Consider the following 18918-nt stretch of genomic DNA (forward strand, 5'->3'; position numbering starts at 1 on the left):
GGAAGGAAGAGAGGTTGGGGTGGGGGGATGGAGGCTGGTGGAAGATTGATCTAACATTAGATAGTAGAACCTGAAATTCTTCTTTTTTTTTTAAGATTTTATTTATTATTATTATTATTATTTTTAGTGTTTATTTTTGAGAGAGAGAGTGTGTGGGCAGGAGAGAGGGACAGGGAGAGGGAGACACAGAATCTGAAGCAGGCTCCAGGCTCTGAGTCGTCAGCACAGAGTCTGTCGCAGCACTTGAACTCAAGAACCGCGAAGTCATGACTGAGCCAAAGTTGGACGCTCAACCGACTGGGCCACTTAGGTGCCCCAAGCCTGAAATTCTTGAGATCCTCAGTATTTAATGGGTTTATTCATAGGAATATTTGAGAGAGTGACTACAAGGTTCTGTGTATTTGATTAATTTGCTGTCATTAATCTCTTAAAAGAGTGTAGAGCACCGAGGAAATGAAATAGGAAACTACTTAGGTTTTATTAGAACGGAAGAGGAGAGGTGTAAAGAATGAGGTGTAGCTTGCTTTGTCGCAGTGTATTCATGGTCAGAGGGAAGCCCTGCATATAGCTGGAGAGTATCAGCTGTGCAAACATGGACGCCAGTGGTAGAAAGGCCAAGAAAGGAGATTTTGCCCCTCTTTAATTTTGGTCCCAGCACCAGGCAGGGCAGGAATAAAGCTCAGGCCTCCCATCCCATAGCAACAGAATAATTAGAGCAAACTTTGATTGAGTGCTTACTATATGCTAGGTACTAAGCATTTTAGATTTATTCTCTCATTTAATCCTCTCCAACAGTGTGAGGTAATAGGTAACCTGTTACCCCCTCATTTTACTGGTGAGGAAACTGAGGCACAGGGAGGTAAAGAAACTAGTTCGGGAGCACATGGTTACTTGTTCTTGCATGTAATAGAAATGTGCAGGGCATTGGAGACCCTGCCCTGAAGTGAGTGAACCCACCGCTGCTGGGACCATGTCTTCTGTGCCATACCTCTTTTCAGGAGAATAGCCTACCTGGCACATACTATGGTCTTCATTTAAGTCATTTCGTCTTCAGGTTGCCACCTTGAAGTTCACTCTTAGAAGCTGTTGACCACAATACTAAAAATAACATTGTCCTAGAGAATATTTATAGTTTTTTTCACTCCCTCTTAAGTACAGACTGTGCCTTATCTGGGAAATACCACTTATTTTAGGACTCTAGAGTTGGACACTTAAATGGTAGGGCTTGTCCAGTGGTAGTCCTATTTCAAGTCACTTCAGCAGACCCGTACATGCTTCCTATGTGCCCTGCCATGTACTTGGTGCTGGTGCTGGTGGTAATAAATGTGATCACAGTGTAGTAGGGGAGATACATAAGACCAGTATTTGAATTGCAGTGAAACTAAGTAAGTAGAACAGAAAAAGGAACATAGAGGATGGTAAGGAGGTTAGGAAGAACTTCCCAGAAGAGTTAACATCTGACTTGGGCTTCTTAATTTTTTATTTTATTACAAAAAAGTTTTTTTAAGTTTATTTATTTTGAGAGAATGAGAGAGAGACAGCACAAGCAGGGGAGGGGCAGAGAGGAGGAGAGACAGTCTCAAGCAGGCTCTGTACTGGCATCTCAGAGCCTTACGTGGGGCTCAAATTCGCAAACTGAGAGATCATGACCTGAGCCAGGATCAAGAGTCGGATGCTTGACCGACTGTGCTACCTACCCAGGTGCTTGTCTAACTTGGGTTTTGAAAGGTAAATAGGAGTTTGCCAGGTAAGTAGACAGTTGCAGAATAATGAAGTGAAAGTTGCTAGAGAGATGGACAGAAGGTCCCTTCTGATGTTATTGCCAATGTATCTAGATTCTTTTTTTCCTTATTCTTAAGAAGTTTTTATTTTTTTTATTTTAAAGAGAGAGAGAGAGAGAGAGAGCAAGGGTAGAGAAGGGGGGAGAGGGACAGAGGGAGAAAAAAGAGAATCCCAAGCAGGCTTCATGCTCAGTGCGAAGCCCAGTGCAGGACTTCATCCCACTACCCTGGGATCATGACCTGTGCTGAAATAAAAGTCACACACTCAACCGATTGAGCCACCCAGGCACCCCTTTCCAAATTTTTATTTAAATTCTAGTTAGTTAACATATAGTGTAATATTGGTTTCAGGAGTAGAATTTAGTGATTCATCATGACAAGTGCCCTCCTTAATGCCTGTCACCTGTTTAGCCCATCCCTCACCAATTTCCCTTCATCAACCCTGTTTATTCTCTAGCGTTAAGAGTCTCTTATGGTTTGCCCCCCCTCTTTTTTTTCCACTTCCCATATGTTCACCTGTTTTGTTTCCTAAATTCCACATATGAGTGAAATCATAAAGTATTTGTCTTTCCCTGAATGACTTATTTTGCTTAGCATAATATACTCTAGCTCCCTCCATATCATTGCAAATGACAAGATTTCATTCTTTTTGATGGCTGAGTAATATTCCATTTTATAAATTTATACCACATCTTTATCCATTCATCAGTCGATGGATGCTTGGGCTCTTTCCACGTTTAGCTGTTGTTGATAATGCTGCTATAAACACATCAGTGTGCATGTACCCCTTCGAATCTGTATTTTTGTATCCTCTGAATAAATACCTAGTTGTGCAATTACTGGATCATAGGGTAATTCTATTCTTAACTTTTTGATGAACCCCCGTAGTGTTTTACAGAGTGGCTGTACTAGTTTGCTTTCCCACCAGCAATGCCAGATTTTTCTCTTCCTCTGCATCCTCACCAGTATCCGTCATTTCCTCTGTTGTTAATTTTAGCCATTCTGACAGGCGTGAGGTGATATCTCATCGTGGTTTTGATTTGTATTTCCCTGATGATGAGCTATGTTAAGCATCTTTTCATGTGCCTGTTAACTATCTGGATGTCTTCTTTGGAAAAATGTCTATTCATGTCTTCTACCCATTTCTTAACTGGATTATTTGGGTGGGGGGGGTTTGAGTTTGATAAGTTCTTAATAGATTTTGTATGCCAACGTGTTATCCGAAATGTCATTTGCAAATATCTTCTCCCATTCCATAGGCTGCCTTTAGTTTTGTTGATTGTTTCTTTCACTGTGCAAAAGCTTTTTATCTTTGATGAAGTCATAGTAGTTCATTTTTTGCTTTTCCCCTGTCTCCAGTGATGTGTCTGGTAAGAAGTTGCTGTGGCCAAGGTCAAAGAGGTTGCTGCCTGTGTTCTTCTCTAGGATTTTGATGGTTTCCTGTCTCACATTTAGGTCTTTCATCTATTTTGAATTTATTTCTGTGTATGGTATAAGAAAGTGGTCCAGTTTCATTCTTCGGTCTGTTGCTGTCCAGTTTTCCCAACACCATTTGCTGAAGAGACTGTCTTTTTTCTGTTGGATATTCTTTCCTGCTTTGTCAGTCGTTAGTTGACCATGTGTCTAGATTCTTTTTTTTTTTTTTTTTAGTGTTTGTATTTTATTTATTTTGAGAGAGAGTGTGTGTATACAAGTGGGGGAGAGGCAGAGAGAGAGATAATCTCATGCAGTCTCCACACCATCAGCACAGAGGCCTATGAGCAGCTCCAACTCACACACTGTGAGATCATGACCTGAGCCAAAATCAAGAGTCAGACGCTCAACCAGCTGAGCCAACTAGGGGCCCCAACTATGTGTCTAGATTCTTAATGCAGTAGAAAGAACTTCCAGTTGTAAAATTCCCTTTTTTCTCCTAGTAGTTTGAAATGCCACTGAGGTCCTAGGCTTCAGCAGTAGGGCTGTACATCTAGGGATTATGCTTTGGGCCAGTTGGAAGAGGGAAAGATGCTACCCATGCACCTGCAGGCACGCTGCAACTTTGGACAGAAGTGAATGTCCTGCTTGTGTGAGGGGATGATGGTGTTCCCTGTAGCCTAGCTCTAACCCAAGGCTTTGATTGCATTTGCTTGAGTAGATTTTTCTTCTCTTATGTGAAAATAGTTGGTTAATTACTGTCATTCAGAGGGTATTTAGTCATTCAGCCACAAATGTTTTTTGAGCACTTGAGTTTTTGGGGTGGAGGGTAGATGAGGACCATAAAATTTGGGTTTTTGAAGTATAACATGTATTCAGTAAAGTGTACTCAAGTATACTGCTTGCTGGATTTTTACATGTAAATATACCTGTGTAACCACAACTTTCAGATCGAGATGGAGATATTTCTAGCATCCCAGAAGCTTCCCTCACGCCCTTTTCTGATAATATTCATACCTGCCCCCCCGCAGTCCTCCCCAGCATTATTTTGACCTCTAACACCAAAAATTCATTTTGCCTTTTCTTGAACTTTAAGTGGAATCCTGGAGAAAGTAGTGTTTTGTATCTGGCTTCTTTTATTCAACCTTATGATTGTGAGATTCATCCACCTTGTTGGGGACCATTGATTATTAACTGGTCACGTGACCCTGCTAGGAGGAGACCTAGAATAATCACATATGATTTACGCCATTGAGGACTGACATTCATTTATTCAGCATACGTTTACAAGTGCCATTATACCAGGTGCTTTGCACAGGCCTTGGGATCAAAGATAAATAACTTCTTGCTGTCAGTGGGCTTTGAGTCTTGTGAAGGAGATGGACACTTACCCACATAATTATGAGAGTGAAGAATTGGTCGCCTTTTAGGGGTGAAAATGGTTTTTGAAAGACTTTATAGAGGAGGTGAAATTTCTTCTGATAGTCTCAAAGGATTACTAGAAGTTTTCCAGGGGGTCAGAAGGTGATAGCACAGGTGTGGATGTATGAAGCAGCATGGTGTCTTTGGAGACCTGCAGTAGTGATACTTTGATTTTAGATTGATGAAGAGGTGTAGGCATGCCAAAAATATCACTTTGGGAAGAAATTTTGAGGAAACCTTTGTTTGACCTCTGTCTTAGGCTGGAGCCATGAGAGAAGACCACTGTAGGGAATGATCATCAATGTATCGTTGTGGAGAAGGCAGGGAATGGAAGTGAAATTTGGTGATTGTTGTAGCTAAGGAACAACTGGTGGTGCTTTACTGTTGATGTTGAAGAAGAGTTTTATGAGGTGAGGTGAAACTACAGAGATGCTTATTATGAACATGGTATTTTTTCAGTAATTGAGATGACTTGAGATGTCCCCTAAAGCCATCAAAAGTTCCCTGAGGGTGGATCCAGATGGAGCGTCTGTCCTTAGTCATGGGGTTTTGTAGCAAAATGTGTTCCAAATGTGTTCCCTGTTGTATCAGTTTGCTGGGGCTACTGTAACAAAATACTATAGGTGGGTGGGGTTCACAGAAATTAATTTTCTCACGATTCTGGAGACTAAGTCCAAGAGCAAGGTGGCAGGTTTGGTTTCTTCTGAAGGCCCTCCTTAGCTTGCAGTCCTCCTTTTCACCATGTCCCCATGTGGGCTTTTCTCTGTGTTATCTGTGTCTTAATCTCTTTTTGAAAAGGACACCAGCCATATTAGATTCGGGGCCACTCCAGTGACCCCATTTTAACTTCATTACCTCTTTAAAGGCTCTGTCTTCAAATATAGTCACATTCTGAGGTACTGGGAGTTAGGGCTTCAGCATATGAATCTGGCTTGTGGAGGGGGTTACACAATTCATAACACCAGTGTTTGAGAACTCGCCATAATGTTGTTGGGCTATGTGAGGGTTGTCACCCGAGAAAAGCAGCTGGGGGAGATAGGGGGGTTGGGCAAGGACAGCACCAAGAAAAGCAGGTTGTAGACCGGTCTGGTGTAACCCCCGTGAGGGCTGGGCTTGCTCTTCAGTGGCCATGTATGGAGTTCATAATGGTTCATCTGCACACATGGATCCATGAGCCTTGGCTACTGTGTCTAACACTGTCCACACTGTGCTATTTTATCAATTAATAAAGAGTGAAAATAAGGACTGGGAAGAACAGAACCTAAACTACGAACGCCAGGTGGATATCACAAAGAAGGTAGTTTCATGACTTTCATAACTCTTAATAACCTGTTCCTGTTCTGAACAAATCCTGTCCCTCTCATCTGCCACCTAACCCTTTTCTTCGATTGGGCTGGCGTTAAACAGCCTTGGCATTCTCCTTATCACAACGCTTAAATACCAAAGAGCTGTCTCTAAATCAGATCATCTCAATCTCCCCTTCCTTGCGGGGGAAGGAAATTGTGGAAAGATTTGTTGAATTTTTTCTTGTGGTGGCCACTGAGAGGGTGGTGGATGGGTGAGGATTCTTCTTAATGTTCATGAAGCCTCTTTTAAGAAAGTGCTTTTAGATAGTCACATCTTAAATTTGTTTCTTTAGAGACACAGAGAACTCTTATCAGGATGAATTTTGGAGGGACTGCTTTTGTTGTAATCTGCATTGGAATGCTGTGGTAGCAGATGAGGCTTGTTATAGGTACCTGGGAACTGGAAGTTTTTGGTTTTCAGGGTAATGATGTTTATTATAACGGTGTTATAATGGTCTGTATCCTAGAGTCGCTGTTACAAGACCCTTTTCCAGAGTTAGATCTTTAAAGTTTCTAGGCTATTACAAGAACTAACTCATGCAGAGTTGAATGAGATGTGTTAGCTCAACGCCCACTCATATTAGACTTAGCCTGCTATGGAGCAGGGATCTTGGGAAGTCACAGCATGGCCAGTGTTTTCACGCCGCATCCCTGTTAATGCCAGTGCAGTTCTGTTGCCATGTTGTTCCATCCTTTATAGTGTGGTGGGCTGATTGACCATGAATTCCATTTTGTGAGGATGGTCTGGGTCAGAAGTACGCATTTGAACAACAGTCAAATGTAGTGTGTATTGTGGCTCTGATTTCTGTTTATATTAATCTATTTGTGTTGTCCTTGACTTGCTTGGCTGTTTACTGAGGAATGAGTTTCTTTTAACAGATATCACTGAGTCATTGTTAATTCACTTAACATGGAGTGAGTTCATTGTTTGAAATGGGTCATAGGTGAGAAGTGTACTCAGCATTTTACTTTCTTTTTGAAGAAACAAGACTGTTTTTCTCAAAACTTTCTGTGTTTAGGCCAGTAAATGGTATTTCTTGTACCCCCAGAAAATTAAATGTGTTAACTTTCCAATTTTTTCTGTTTTGTTTTCATTCCCTTTTCTGCCATTTCATTCTACTCTAGTCTTAGATTTGACGCTATTCACTCTTTTTTTTCCTTTTTGTGGTTTGTGACATTTTTCTTTTTTACAAACTAGGTAGATAATACTATTCTAGAAAAGTGTTTTTTAACCATAAAGGTGATGACAGGACTCAAAAGCTCGAGGTACAGAAAACCTGTGACCACTGGATGGACAGACTGATTTGAAACTCTGTATCTTAGTAGAGTAGCGTGCGTGTTTTAGGCATCTTCCATCTGTGGAAATCCTTGAGCTGTTGCTGCCATATTTTCTAGACACGTGTCAACTACCTTTTTCTTGCTTTCTTGCTTGCTTGCTTTTTTTCTGTTACCATTTGTTTACTTTTGAGAGGGCAAGCAGGGAGGGGCAGAGAGAGAGAGAGAGAGAGAGACGGAGAAATGCAGGCTCTAGGCTTGTCAGCACAGAGCTGGACGCAGGGCTCAAACTCCGAGCTGTGAGATGGTGACCTAAGCCAAAAAGTGGTACGCTTAACCAACTGAGCCACCTAGGTGCCCCTGACTTTCTTAAGAGGTTTTTTGTTTTTTTTTTAACCCTTTTTAATTTATTTAATTTATTATTTTTTAATAATAAATTTTAGAAAACGTTTTTAACTTGTAAAAAATGTTTATTTTGAGAGTGCCCATGCTCATGAGTGGGGGATGGGCAGAGAGAGAAGGAGAGAAAGAAGCTTAACCAGGCTCCATGCCCAGTGAGTAGCCCAAAAAAGGGTTCCATCTCACAGCCATGAAGCCATGCCCTGAGCCAAAATCAAGAGTCAGACACTTAACTGACTGAGCTGCTCAGGTGCCCCTTTTAACCCCTTTTTAAGTAGAAATGTTTCAACAAAACAATTCAGATGGTATCTGACCTCTGAAAGGGGAGAAGGGAGAAATAGCATCCATAGGTTACATTGCATTGGGGAATGGGAGCTCCCAGTGTATTTTCTTAATTCTTGTGTTTTAGTTAGATCCTTTTAATTTGTAAGATACAGATTTAGGCCAAGTTGGTTTAGAAGAGTGGTGTGAATGGTATAGTAGATTGAGTCATTGGCCCCTCTTTTTCACTTCTTTGCAGTAGTATTTTACATTCATACTCTTGGCATAACTTGATGGGTGGAATTCTATCCCTATCCCTTCATTTTAGGCTTGGCTGTATGACTTGCTTTGGCCCAATGGCATGTTAGTAGACACGAAAGCACAAGTTTGCAGCATGCTTGTGCTGATGGACTTGTCCTCTCATGCCTTTGTGATCGCCAAGAGAAGAGCCCTGGGTAGCTGCCGCCTGTTAGGCATGGAGCTCAGAGTGAGAGAGCAGAGGGCCACCCCAGCAGACCCGTAGTTTAAAGCAGAGTCAACCCAACTCAGATGCCTGAGGGAAAGTTAAATGCTTATTGTTGTATGCCACCAAGATTTTGTGGTCTGTTGTGAAGCATTATTTTGGCAATAGATGACTAATACAGTAATCCTGCTGGATCCAGGACAGCTCCAGGGCTTTTAGTGGCCGTCTTTTTTGGATAGTTTCTCCTAGTACTTTACCATTTACGGGACTCCCAGTGAATCTGCCCCACCCTTCTCTTCCCAACTTCTGGCTCCCTCATTCTACCTTATTGCTTGTCTTTACTTTATAATTTTTGCTTACTTATATGTTATATTCTGTCTTGACTTTCCCATGACCAAGGTCCCTTATAGCTCCTTCAGGCTCTCAGTCTCATGATTTCTCAGTTTCTACTCCTCTTGCTTAATACCTTGTTCTTTAGGTGCACTTCGTTTCAGATTTCTGAGAATAAATTGATTTTGCCTTGTAGGTCACACCCCCTGCCCAAAATGTCACATCCTCAGTCATTGGCCTCTTTAGGAACTGACTGCCCTTGTGCCCTTGGGTTAGGGATCTGCTTCCAGTCCAGTTAGATGTGTCTGGGGGTATGTTGGGAGGAGGAATGTGTCTGAAATACATAGCTGCTTTGTGCGTGCCTTACTAATAGAGGTTGTGAATGTGTGGAAGGCTTAGTGATAAGACAAGTCTTTAACACAGTGTGATATGTCATCTGGGGATTTTAGTGAGTGTTAAAGCTTGTCAGTTCACCAGAGGGGAAGCTTTTAACTTGGCTCTTGGAAGCTTTTAATTTTGGGGGGCTGCATCCCATTTTTCAGTTTCCTAGTTCTAAGATACCATCCTTACAGCCTGAATTCTCAGGATGGACTCTTTTTTTTTTTTTTTAATGTTTATTTATTTTTGAGAGGGGGGGAGGGACAGAGAGATAGGGAGAGCGACTCCAAAGTGGGCTCTGTGCTGACAGCAGAGAGCATGATGCAGGGCTTGAACCCATGAGCTGTGAGATCACATCCTGAGCTGAAGTTGGATGGTCAGCCGACTGAGCCACCCAGGTGCCCTGGGATGAACCTCTTTCAAGGGAAAATGTGAGAAAAGAGATATACTGGAAGAAAAATCAACTTCTACCAAACCTTTCAGAGCTGAGAAGAAAATAAGTCCACCCATTCTGAAGTTTTAGGCCACTTAGGCTTTCCCAGAGTTGTTATATAGTATAGGGGAAGAGACTGGTCAAGTTAAAGGTGATGTATAACAATTATAAGGTTGTGCTTAATTTAGATTTATCTCTAAATATTTCATGTTTTGGGGTATTATAAATGGTATTTTTTAAAAATGTGAATTTACAATTTTCCTTGCTAATATATAGGAATATATTTTACTTTTGTATGTTAATCTTATACCCTGTTGACCTTATTAAGCTAATTTGCTGGTTCTAGAAGCTTTTTTGTAGATTCTTTGGAATTTTTTACATTGATCATTTATTTATTTCTGTTTAATCTGTATACTTTTTTTTTTTTCTTGTCTTATTGCACTGGCTAGGACACTGGTATGTTGAATAGATGTGATGAGATTAGACATCCTTGCTTTGTTCCTGAGTTTAGGGAAAAATAATACGGTTCCATAACTTTTTACTCTAGTTTGCTGAGAGTTTTTATCATATATTGATGTTGGATTTTGTCAATACTTTTGTATATCTATTGAGATGATCATATAGATTTTTTTCTTCAGTCTGTTGATACCGTGAATAACATTAATTGATTTTTGAATGTTGAATCCCTCTTGCATACCCAGGATAAATCCTACTTGGTCTTGATGTGTTATCCTTTTCATCTATTGCTGTATTCAGTTTGCTCTAATATTTTGTTAAGGATTTTAGTGTCTTTGTTTTGATCTTTGTGTCTGCCTTGTGGTTTCTTGTATTATATTTGGTGTCAGGGTAATACTGGCCTCATAAAATGAGATAGGAAGTGTTCCCTCCTCTTATGTTTTCTGGAAGAGTATATGTAAAATTGGTATTATTTCCTCTTAAATATTTGGTAAAATTCGCCACTGAAGCCCAGTCTGGCCCTGGAGTTTTCCTTTTTGGAAAGTTTTTAACTATAATTTCAACATCTTTAATAGATGAAGCCCTGTTTAGGTTCTCTATTTCTTCTCCTCCCCTTCCCTCCTCCCCTCTCCTCCTCTTCCTCCTCCTTCTCCTTCTCCTCCTCCACCTCCTTCTTCTTCTTCTTCTTCTTCTTCTTTTACGTTTATTTATTTATTTTGAGAGAGAGAAGGAGAGAGAGAATCCTAAGCCGGCTTCTCATTGTCAGTGCAGAGCCCAGTGCGGAATTTGAACTCACAAACCATGAGATCATGACCTGAGCTGAAACCAAGAGTCAGACCTGCTTCACCAACTGAACCACTGAACCACCCAGGTGCCCCAGATCTCTATTTCTTCTTAAATGAGTTTTGCTAGTTTGTGTCTTTTGAGGAACTTATATGATTCATCTAAGTTATGCAAATGTACAGGCATAAAGTTAATATTATTATTCTTTTAATTGTGTAGGTTCCCTAGAGATGTCTCCTTTTTGAGTCTTGATATTGGTAATTTGTGTCTTTTCTCTTTTTTTCTTGATGATTCTAGTTAGAGGTTTATCAGTTTTATTGATCTTTTAGAGACCTGGCTTTTGGTTTCATTACTTTTTCTCTTTTTATTAAAACAATTTTAAGTTTATTTGCTTATTTTTTGAGAGAGAGAGAGAGCAAACGAGCAGGGGAAAGCCAGAGAGATAGGGAGAGAGAGACTCCCAAACAGGGTCTACGTTGTCAGCACAGAGTCCAGTGTGGGGCTCGAATTCACAATCCACAAGGTCATGTGACCTGAGCTGAAATCAAGAGTTGAACGCTTAACCAACTGAGCCACCCAGGCACACCATGGTTTCATTACTTTTTCTCTTATTTTTTTGTTCTCAATTACACTGATTTTTATTCTCTATTATTTCTTTCCTTTTACTTACATTGGGTTTACTGTGGTCTCCCTTTTTAGTTTCTTAAGATAGAAGCTTAATTTATCAGATGCCTTTTTCTTTTATAATAATTTTTTAATGCTATAAATATTCCTCTAGGCATTGCTTTAGCTGCTTTCCATAAATTTTCATGTTATGTTTTGATGTTCGTTTAATACAAAATATTTTCTAATTTCCCTTATTACTTCCTTTTTGACCCAGGGTGGTTTAGAAGAGTGTTTTAATTCCAAATATTTGTGTATTTTCCAGATACATTCTTGTTAATGATTTCAAATTTAATTACTTTATGGTCAGAGAATATACCTTGGTAAAATTTCAGTTCTTTTAAAGTTGAGATTTGTTTTATGGCCAATAATATAGGTTATATTGGTGAATGTCCCATGTACACTTGAAAAAAAAATGTGTATTCTTCTCTTGTAGGGTGGAGTATGCTATAAATGTTAATTAGGTCAAGTTGGTTGATAGTTTACCCATATCTCTGTATGCTTATAAGTTTTTTGTCTACTCATTTTATGGATTACTGAAAAAGGAGTGTTGACTTTCCAACTATAATATATGTGTACGTGTGTGTATGTGTGTGTGTGTGTGCGTGTGTGTATATATATATATATATAAAATTGTATATGTTTTGTTAGTTACATATATTATGTATATATTTCCTTTGAGTTCCATCAGGTTTTGCTTCATATGCTTTTATTTTTTTTTTTTAATGTTTTATTTATTCTTGAAAGAGAGAGAGACAGAGACAGAGCATGAGTGAGGGAGGGGCAGAGAGAGAGGGAGACACAGAATCCAAAGCAGACTCCAGGCTCTGAGCTGTCAGCACAGAGCCCAACATGGGGCTTGAACTCATGAGCCGAGAGATCATGATCTTAGCCAAAGTCGGATGCTCAACCGACTGAGCCACCCAGGCACCCCTGCTTCATATGCTTGGAAGCTCTGTGTCAGATGCAGACAAATTAAATTTTTTTTTTTTTCAACGTTTTTTATTTATTTTTGGGACAGAGAGAGACAAAGCATGAACGGGGGAGGGGCAGAGAGAGAGAGAGGGAGACACAGAATCGGAAACAGGCTCCAGCTCCGAGCCATCAGCCCAGAGCCTGACGCGGGGCTCGAACTCACGGATCGCGAGATCGTGACCTGGCTGAAGTCGGACGCTTAACCGACTGCGCCACCCAGGCGCCCCAAGATGCAGACAAATTAAGGATTATTATGTTTTTTGATAAATTAACTCCTTTATTATGTGAGTCATTCTCTTTATCTCTTTTAATATCCCTTCTGAAGTCTACTTTGATGTTAATGCTGACTCTCTGGCTTTATTTGGATTAATATTTGCACAGCATGTCTTTTTCTATCATTTTACTTTTAACCTATTTATGTCTTTAAAGTGGGTTTGTATGGAAAACATGTAACTGGGTCTTGTGTTAATCTGTGCCTCTTAATCGGGGTCTTTAAACCATTTACACTTAACATGATTATTGATATGTTTGGAATTAAATCTGTCATCTTGCTAGTTGATTTCTTTTTGTCCTGTCTATTGCTCCTTTCTTTATTCCTCCTTTCAGGTGAGGGTTTTTAAATTCTCTTTTTATATTTACTATTGGTATGTCAGTTATACCTCTTTAAAAAAATTTAGTGGCAACCCTAGAGTTTACAATATTTGTCACAGTCTACCTTCACATAATATACTAGTTCACATTTCACATACAACATAAGATCCTCACAACACAGTATACTTTTAGTTTTCCCCCTTCCATCCAGTGTGATATTGTTGTCATACATTTTACTTTTACATATTTTATGAATCCACATTACACTGGTATTAATATTGCTTTGATATTATCTTTTAAATGATTAAAAATATGGAAAAAGGGCCTCTTATATTTCCTTCCATTTTTATCATTTCTGGAACTGTTCATTTCTGTGTGTAGATCCTCATTTTTTCTGGTATCACATGCCTTCTACTTGAATAACTTCCTTCACCATTTCTCGTAGGGCAAGTGTGCTAACATTGGATTACCTCAGCTTTTGTTTGTTTGAAAAGTCATTGTTTTGCCTTTGTTTTTAGAAAGATATTTTTGCTGACTGTATAATTGTGAGTCATGAGTCATGAAGTACCCCCCCTCCCGGGTCCTTAGTACCTTAAAAGATTTCACCCCATTATCTTCTGGATTGTATAAATTCTGATGAGTAGTCTGCTGAAAATGTAATTTTCTTCCTCAGAAGGTAATTTCTTTTTCCTCTCACTGTATTTAAGATTTCACTTTGACTTTTACTGTCAAGTGTCTAGGCATATATTTTTTGTCATATTTATTTGCTTACTTGTTTATATTTGTTCTGTAGGGTTCTCTAAGCTTCTTGGATCAGTGGTTTGATGATTTTAATTTTGGAAAGGTCTCAGCCATTTTTCTTCAAATGACATTTCTGCCTTGTTCCCTTCCCTTTCTGAGACTCTGGTTACATGTATATGATATCATTTGATCATATCCCAGAGCCCTTCAATGTTCTTTCTGTTGTGCACATGTCCCCTGCACACTTCTTCAAATCTGTGTTTCATTTTGAGTGATTTCTAGTGATTTGTCTTCAAGTTCATTGATTCCTTGTTTATATTGAGTGTTCTGGTGAGCCCAGCAAAGGAATTTTTCATCTCTGATAACTTAAAAAAAAAAGCATTTCTCTTTGACTCTATTTGATAGGCTTCATAACCTATCTTTGTGTTGAGATTTATAATCTGGGGGCTCCTGGGTGGCTCAGTTGGTTGAGCATCCAACTGTTGATTGGCTTAGGTCATGATCTCACAATTTGTGGGTTTGAGTCCTGCATTAGGCTCTGTGCTCATGGCGCGGAGCCTGCTTGGGGTCCTCTCTCTCTCCCTCTCTCTCTGCCCCTCCCTACTTATTCTCTCTTTCTCTCAAGATGGATAAACTTAAAAAAAATTTACGATCTATTCATGCATATTGTGTACTAAATTCTTTAACTTCTTAATCATTGTTATTTTTAATTGCCTTAGTTACAACTTCTGGGTATCTCTCAGCCTGGTCCTCTTGATTGCTTTGTCTCTTTCCCCCACCCGCTTTGCTCTTTTGTGTATCTTTTTAAAAAATTTTTTAAGTAGTCTTCACACCCAGGATGGAGCCCAACTCAGGGCTTGGACTCACGACCCTGAGTTCAAGCCCTGAGCTGAGATCAAGAGTTGGAAATTTAACCGACAGAGCCACCCATTTGCCCCTATCTTGTAATTTTTGATTGACTGCTGGATATTATTATAAAAGATTTAAGAGACTGAGGTGGACATCACATATTGTTGAGACTGCTGTTACATTAGGGGTAGGTTTTGGGGGAGAGAAGTCATATTGTGTATATAGAATATTCAGGACCTATTTTAGGACTAGGAGCATAATTTTATATTTTTCAGTTATTATAGAATTTTGCACTTCTAAATCTTTTTCTTTTTGTAGCATCCGTAGGAGTTACTTTATCAGAACTTCTCCTTGTAATTTTTTTCCTTTATTTTGGCTTGCACTATATTTGAAACTCTTCCTTAGTTCTGTTGTCTTCCATAACAAATGACATTTGTTAACAGGTTTGTCTTTTCTCACTAGACTATAATTTCTTAAAATTAGGTAAGGGTGTTTGGGGTACCTGGATGACTCAGTTGTTTAAGCATCCAATTTTTGATTACAGCTCAGGTCATGATCTCCCGGTTCGTGGGTTTGAACTCCACATCATGCTCCATGCTGCCTGCTTGGGATTCTTTCTCTCTCCCTTTTTGTCTCTGTACCCCCTGCTCATGCACATACACTTTCTTGCTCTCTCTCAAAATAAATACACTTTTTTAAAAAGTAGGTAGGGTATCTTATTTATATTTGGATCTCTGTGGTCTTTCAATACATTTTAGATATGTCTTTTTAAAGTTAGAGTTGAAATTATGAAATGAATTTTATTTCTCAGCCAGAAATCCACACTGCCCTTCCCGCCACAGTTAGTGGGAAGATACTCCATAGTCAGCTGTGATGTCTCTAAAAAATGCACTGGGGTGAGATATGAGGGCTGGCCATGTATGAATTTATGATGAGGTAGCTGTTACACAGGGAAGACAAACATTTTTCTCTACTGTTTTTCTTTTTCTTTTTTTTTAAGTTTATTTTGAGGAGAGAGAGAGAGCGAGAGAGAGCGAGAGAGAGCGAGCAGGGGAAGGGCAGAGAGAGAGAGAGTGGGTGAGATAGAAACCTAAGCAAGCTCTGAGCGGTCAACATGGAGCCTGCCTAACACAGGGCTTGATCTCATGAACTGTGAGATCATGATCTGAGCTGAAATCAAGTCGGATGCCCAACCAGCTGAGCCACCCAGGTGCCCCTGTACTAGTTTTATGTGTTCTGTTTAAAAAAAAAAAAAAAAAAATTAATGTTTATTTTTAAAGAAGAGAGAGTGTGAGCAGGGGAAGGGCAGAGGGAGAGGGAGATACAGAATATGAAGCAGGTTCCAGGCTCCGAGCTGTCAGCACAGAGCCTGACGCTGGGCTCGAACCCCAACTCATAATCTTGTGACCTGAGCCAAAGTCAACGCTTAACCAACTGAGCCACCCTGGTGCCCTGTACTTTTTTTTTTAAGATTTTATTTTTTAAGTAATCTCTACACCCAACACGGGGTTCAAACTTAAAACCCTGTGATCAAGAGTTGCATGCCCTACTGACTGAACCAGCCAGGTGCCCCTTTATGTGTACATTTTGTGACAGTAAGGTTTTGAGAAAAAATAGCAGTCTTCTGCTTCTCGGGTATCCTTTAGTAACCAGCCCAATGTTGAGCATACAGTAGATGCTCAGCAAATATTTCTTTACCAGATTTAATGATACTAATGGTTTTGGATATAAGTTACTAACAGCTTTGCTTTTTCTGATTATCCCTAAAAATCTTTTGAGTAATGATGATGGTGCTATTACTCCATTATTTACTAGCTCTGTTTCCTTTAGCAAGTTACTTAACATCCTGTGTTCTGCTTTTTTAAATCTATACAGTGGGAATAATGTATCTATTTCATGAGATTATTATGATTATTAAGAAAATAATCCAGGGCCACCTGGGTGGCTTAGTCAGTTAAGCTTCTGACTCTTGGTTTCAGCTCAGGTCATGATCTCATGGTTTTGTGAGTTTGAGCCCTGCATCAGACTCTGTGCTGGTGGTACGGAGCCTTCTGGGATTTTCTCTTTCTCTCTCTCTGCCCCTCCCCAACTCGTGCTGCCTCTGTCTCTCTCAAATACTAAATAAATAAACTTTTTAAAAAATAAAGAAAATAATGCAATAAGTGCTAGTTCTTGCATTCCAGTTTATTATTCACAGTGCATGTTAAAAAGGCGAATCCAGTTTTAAGTTCTTACTAAGCTAAGTTCTTTCAGTAGGACACTTAGTATCTTAAAACCATCTATCTCAGTGTGGATAAATGTAACTACTTCTCTGTTAATTAAGAAAATAACCTTTGGTCTGAATATTTACAGTGCAAAGAGAACAAAGCTGAGTAGTTTTCTCCTTTACTGGCAATAATATATTGTATTGATTTACCCGCTCTCTTATCCTAGGGACAATGTGCCCTATTCCCAGTGGAATAAAATCAGTACAGAAATAGATTTCCCAGATCAGCCTTTTCTGCAACCAAAGGTACTTTATCTTATAGCTCATTTTCAACTATATATTAAAATTATTGGGGTGCGGGGTGGCTCAGTCGGTTAAGTGTTCGACTTTGGCTCAGGTCACAATCTCATAGTTTGTGAGTTGGAGCTCCATGTTGGGATCTGTGCTGAAAGCTCGGAGCTCAGAGCCTGGAGCTTGCTTCAGATTCCATGTCTCCCTCTTTCTCTGCTCCTCCCCAGCTCACGCTCTGTCTCTCTCTCTCAAAAATAAATAAACATTTAAAAAAATTAAAAATTATATTCATCTTTACCTTTAGGTATTATTTATTGTTGTTTATTTTTATAGAGTTGTCTTCTTTTTTTACCACTGTTGTTGATCAAATTATGTTTAAATAGATATGTAAAGCCCAGAAGGAATCCTAGAAGGGTGATGATAGCCTGGTGAGAGTTATTAAAAATATTTGACAGACAGTTGCTGGGAAAATATTTTTAAGGCTGGTATGGTACAATATTCTGGATTCACAGTTTTACTTACCTAACAAGAAGCAGTACAAAACACAGTCGTGGATCAAAGAGGATTACTCTTTGGATAGCTTTGGTGCCTATATCACTGAACCCCTTTATTAGGTTAGTAGTTAGGACGTTTGAACAGTATCCTTTTCTGTAAATGCAGTACACTCCTATATCTGGGGCAACGATAATTATTCATGTATTTTTCACATTTTGGAATGAAATAGGTGACAAATTTGACCCACAGATCTGGTATAATTAGGTAATGTATTAACTATTCTGATAGCAAGTATGAGGTGATACTAGCACAGCATGAACTATGTTAGGAGGAATGGGAGTGGGGAAGGAATTGGAAGAAAGGGGGTTGAAATAAATTTTTTTTAACACAGTGAAATTTTTTTATTGTACCAAATATTATTTCCTGAATTTGGAAAACAATATTTATTTATATAAATGGAGAAACTGAAAAGTATAAAGAGACTAACTGCCAAAGACTTAGGAATACATGCACCCCATTAAAAACTACAGTTGCCCCTTGAACAATGTTGGAGTTAGGGGCCCTGACCCCTCAACGGTCAGAAATCCATATATACCTTTTGACTCTTCAAAAAAACTTAACCAGTAATAGCCTACAGCTGACTGGAAGCCTTACTGATAGCAGTTGATGAACACGTTTTGTGTGTTACATGTGTTACATGCTGTATTCTTATAGTGAAGTAAGAAAATGTTACTGCAAAAATCATAAAGAAGAGAAAATATGTTTACAGTACTATGCTGTATTTATTGAAAAAAGATCTGCGTATAAGTGGACCTGCACTGTTCAAACCCATGTTGTTCAAAGGTCAACTATATATGTTTTGGTAGTCAGTTTCCTTGAATAACTTTTCTCAGTAAAGGAGGCTGAAGAGTTCAGTTTGGTACCAGGACATCTTGTTGACACCTTGGTAATGGAACATTGCCTAATGGAAAGCACACCTCCACGGGAATGTTGTAGAATTTCTGCTGACAAAAGAAATCTGTCCAGAGTATCTCGCAGACGGTCTTTAGAGGCCACTACTGTCAGCTTTTTTGTGTTTGTTTTACATACAGGCTTTCTGCAAGTTTTCATGCCTCATGGATGGATGGTAGCCAAACTTAGATTTGGTTATGAATTCCTGTTTCTTCTTTCCCTTTAACCTTTAAAAAATGTTTTATTATGGAAAATTTCAAATGCACACAAAAGTAGAGAGAATAATATGATAAATTCTCACACCATTCTTTTTTTTTTTTAATGTGTCCCTTCTGACTTTCTTTGTGACCTATTTTAAAGAAAATTCCAGACAACCTATTATTTCACTTACAACTATTTTAGTGTGTGTATGTCTG

The 18918-nt window shown here is 39.2% G+C and overlaps 1 protein-coding gene across 4 annotated transcripts in view; it reads left to right on the forward strand.

Annotated features, from left to right (window-relative positions):
- The window catches only part of CHD6 (chromodomain helicase DNA binding protein 6), a 206698-nt gene that overhangs the window by 19187 nt on the left and 168593 nt on the right, over window positions 1-18918 (forward strand). Inside the window, exon 1 of one of the 4 annotated variants that reach the window (XM_047852264.1) lies at window positions 10784-10828. The exons of the other annotated variants lie outside the window; for them this stretch is intronic. The gene's annotated coding sequence lies outside the window, so the exon portion shown is untranslated. Of the gene's footprint in view, window positions 1-10783; window positions 10829-18918 lie in introns of those variants that run through there. 4 annotated transcript variants of the gene reach the window in all.

Source organism: Prionailurus viverrinus, chromosome A3 (assembly GCF_022837055.1).
Source record: "Prionailurus viverrinus isolate Anna chromosome A3, UM_Priviv_1.0, whole genome shotgun sequence".
NCBI classification, from domain to species: Eukaryota; Metazoa; Chordata; class Mammalia; order Carnivora; family Felidae; genus Prionailurus; species Prionailurus viverrinus.